The sequence below is a fragment of the Cryptomeria japonica genome, chromosome 7, assembly GCF_030272615.1.
Source record: "Cryptomeria japonica chromosome 7, Sugi_1.0, whole genome shotgun sequence".
NCBI classification, from domain to species: Eukaryota; Viridiplantae; Streptophyta; class Pinopsida; order Cupressales; family Cupressaceae; genus Cryptomeria; species Cryptomeria japonica.
Window position 1 is genome coordinate 630,781,760 of NC_081411.1, and position 4,162 is coordinate 630,785,921.

The following is a 4,162-nucleotide window of genomic DNA, read 5'->3' on the forward strand; positions in this document are numbered from 1 at the left end:
TAGAGGCACCATCTGAAGTACAAGTAACAGGAGCTGAAGAGATGACTTGCAAAACACCCCATCCCGAACTATCACCGGCAACAGACTGGGGTAGTCTCTCAACATGGCACCCTTCAAGCATGCAATTGAGATCATCTACCTCACTACGCCAAAGAAATGACTGATACTTTTGGATATACTAAGAAGATTGCACTTCATCTTTAAAAATAAGGATGGTGCCATCACGGACTAGTTTCATAAACTTTCTCTTTGGAATCTTCAAAACAAGAGATACCTATGACATAATAAAAAAATGGGTGAGTTTAAGATTAAACTCGGTAGGCCTCCTCCTCTCTTTGTGAAAAATATCTCTATTTCTATCTTTCCAAATGACCCACGAGATTTCACAAAATAAGAGAGATCAAAATCTATTAAGGTTAACATCAAAATACTCAATATACCTAGCCAAAATTTCACTCCAAGACAACCCAAGTTTACAATTCCACTAAATGGGAGATGCAAGGAAAATAGCCCAGATTTTAGAAGCATGTAAATACTCAAAGAAAAGATGCTCAAAAGACTCCTCCCTATTATAAAGGCTACAGATAACAGGTTCCAAACCCAGTGAAGACAAAACAAAACCAACAACAAGCTTTTTAAGAAGGAGCAACCACTTAAAGCAAAGTTTTTTTTCCTCCACAAGAACTTTACAAAAGTACTCAAAAAAAAAAGACTAATTAGAAAAAGGGCAAACAAAATCCCAACATTGTGTCACCTACATAGAGATAGAAGAATCCTCATTAAGAAGAGAATAAATTTGCTTGGTGGAATATTCCTTCAACCCGCCACCATCACACCATTTTGCATCCCAAAGAAAAGAATCAGAGTCCACAATCTTACCAAGAGCATCACCATTTAGGGCCTTAGAAATAAGGGTATAGGTATGTTTATGAGTAGAAGGAACTTCATACTTAAAAATGATCTCCCACCAAGAATCCAACCGCCTATCCACCAGCAGAGAATTAATCACTTTAATCCCCTTACCCCACCAGAGTTTAGCAGAGCAACTCTAAGTTAGGGAAAGAGACTTATCATCAAGTTTCAGCCCCCACTAGATGGACCGATCAACAATAGTAAATCCAGGTAACCCTCCAACAACCCCTCTATCAGTAATAAAAGATCTAATAATGGTCTAGGCTTTCGAGAAGGAATGAAACACACAAGAGCCAAAAAGTTTCATTTCGAATTCCCCAATAATGATGTCATGGACATAAGCATCCTTCCATTATTTACCTTTTCTGATAACGGATCTAGCAATATTGTTCCTGATAAGGACTTTCAAAGGCACATTTCCCTAGAGGGCCTTGTAAATCTATTTGGAAGAAAGAGCCACCCATGGGCCTTGAGGTCTTTGATGCCAAGGCCTCCTAATTTTTTAGGTTTGCAACACCATTCCCAACTAACACAATGCCTCTTCTTATGCCCAATACCATCAGACCACAGAAAATCTCTCAACATTTTATCCAGCATGTTGTTTTGGTAATTGGCAAAAATATGGGAAGAAGCAAAATGCATATGGTAAGAGCCCAGAACTTTTTGGACAACTTGGATTCTTCCAGCCAAGGATAGGGAATGGGTCTACCATTTGAGATGCTTTTTATTAATTTTTTCATAGATCCACTTCCACATATCTCTGATATAGGGCTTAATAACAAAATGGATACTAGGGTATCTAACAATATTGGTAAGGCCTTCCTATTTCCAGCCACTAGAGACTAACCAAGGTAGAGCATCATCAACCCAGCCTAGGACACTGGACTTGCGAGGGGCGGTCTTAGAACCAGAAGCAAGACAAAAGAGATTAAGTCTAGAAAGGGAAAGGTCAAAATTAGGAGGTGAAAGCTCAAGGAATAGAACAATATCATTAGAAAATTGGGCGTTGAGGAGAATATCACTATTGGGAAGGGAGATACCTTTCAAGGGAGGACCAAGGTTGGGATCTCTCAAAATATAGAACAAGGCATCAACTACAATGACAAAGAGGGAAGGTGCAATGGGACAGCCTTGGCGAATAGATCTTTGTAAGGAGATGGACTCAAAAAGTTCCTCATTGACATCAATAACAGTTGAGTAGTTCATAAACAGGAGTTGTGTCCACTTACATTTTATGTCAGGAAATCCAAAAGCCTTAAGCATGCTAATAACAAAGTGTCATTCTATCTGATCATAAGCCTTTTCAAAATCAAGTAAAACCATAGCCACCTGTTGTCCACTATATTTTCCCCAATGCAAGGCTTCCCAGCTAGTTATTAAATTTTCAAGAATGTATCTGCCTTGAATAAATCTAGTTGGAGTAACAAAGATAAATTTTTTTATAAGAGCTGCAATCCTTCTAGCCAAGAGTTCGGCAAGAATTTTATAAGAGAGACTAAGGAGTGTGATCGGTCTCTAGTTTCTGACTTGAGTTCTATCACTAGATTTGGGAAGCAAATTAATGACACCTTGATTAATGCTAGGTCCAAGGGAGCCTCTTTTAAAGGCATCTTCATAGAGCTCCACAAGTTCCAGCTCAAGTTATTTATGGCTCTTATTTGTATAGCTTGGTAGATAAGGTGGTTGAATAGGTTGTTTGGAATAATTTTGTTGATTTAAATCATTAGTTCAAAACTGATTTTATTATAAGAAATGTGATCCACATACTTCTATTTTTTAAGGATTTGATTATTTTTAATGTTTTAATAGGAAACACAAATATTACCTCTCCTGCTACATTATCCAAATTAACTATTGATAATCCTAGTCTCCAACATGACTTTTAGTTATTTCATACTACTGATGTGGATCCTTAGGTAGGAAAATTAAATTCATTTTGATCCATACATTATTATTGATCTAGTTTATAAGATAATTATTATTAATAAAAGTGAGATAGGCCTATACCATTATATATTTGCAAAGAGACACTTGAGAACATTGGGGATGTATAAACAGAACAAAAATTTCCAACCATAGCACAACAAAAACCTAGAAGTGTTAACAGAGAGCCATCAACTAAAATAGAAAACCAGCAAATAAATAGAAATTAGAACTACCAAAACATGAAAGAACCACCTAGCACATACACAAAGTGATGGTCTACTACATTGGGGTACTCTTTTATTGCCAATCTTATCACAGACTAAGAAATTAATCAGAAAATAATTTTTTTGCTAGAACCAAACATAGAGCCAAAGCAGACCAACAAAGAATCATGGGTGGCCTTAACTTGCAAAGCCATGGGGCTAGAATCTGTGGCTAGATACTCTATGCACTTATTTTTTCTCACCCCTTCTCTCCATCTCATCATGGATAGACTAAAGGGAGGAATTGTACTTACTAGCCATATTCTCTTAAGAAAAGTTGACTTCAATTTTCTTTTTAAGGGCCTCCTGGGATTTCTTGACCTCTTCCAACTAGAGCTTTATCCCCGCCATCTTGATCATTGATTTATATCTTCAATATTTTTGCCAACCATTCCTAACTACCCCATAATGTTCACAATATCATTAGTAGATTTCCAAAACAAATCTTCATCCAATTCATCCACTCATGTATTCACCCTAGCCTCGACCTCAGTTGTTGCCTCTAGACAATTTATCTTCTTGATGGCCGCATTCATCTATTTGAAGAGCCATTTAATAAACTCTTTCTGTCTTTGAATTCCATCATATAGGTCCTTCACAATTTTAACTCGAACCAAAGTGGAGATCAAAGTTTTGGTTTTACTAGAGGAGAGATGGTTTAGGGGGAGAGGGTTAGGGTTACCATCCATATTATTTGGGGCCCAATCCGAACCCATAGTATTTGAGGAGTCTAAATCCTCCAAAGAAAGAGACTTGAATCTAAAATCAATAAAATCATCACTAAACACATTCTATTGTATTCTAGGTTGATCTTCAACACCCTTATCCTTTTTAGTGGCAACAATGGCCTTAAATTTGACCATTGTAGCAAGGTTTTTCCTAATGGTCATTTTAGAATCTGAGTGAGATATTTCCCTAGAATTAGAAGGGGTAACAATGAGGTCAACATATAAATTATGATCATGGGATATTTGATCTCAATAAAAGGGAGCTCACCAGAGGGGGATAAATCTAGGTGGAAGTTGTACATTCTATGGATGAGACCCTGGTGTAGAGGGGGT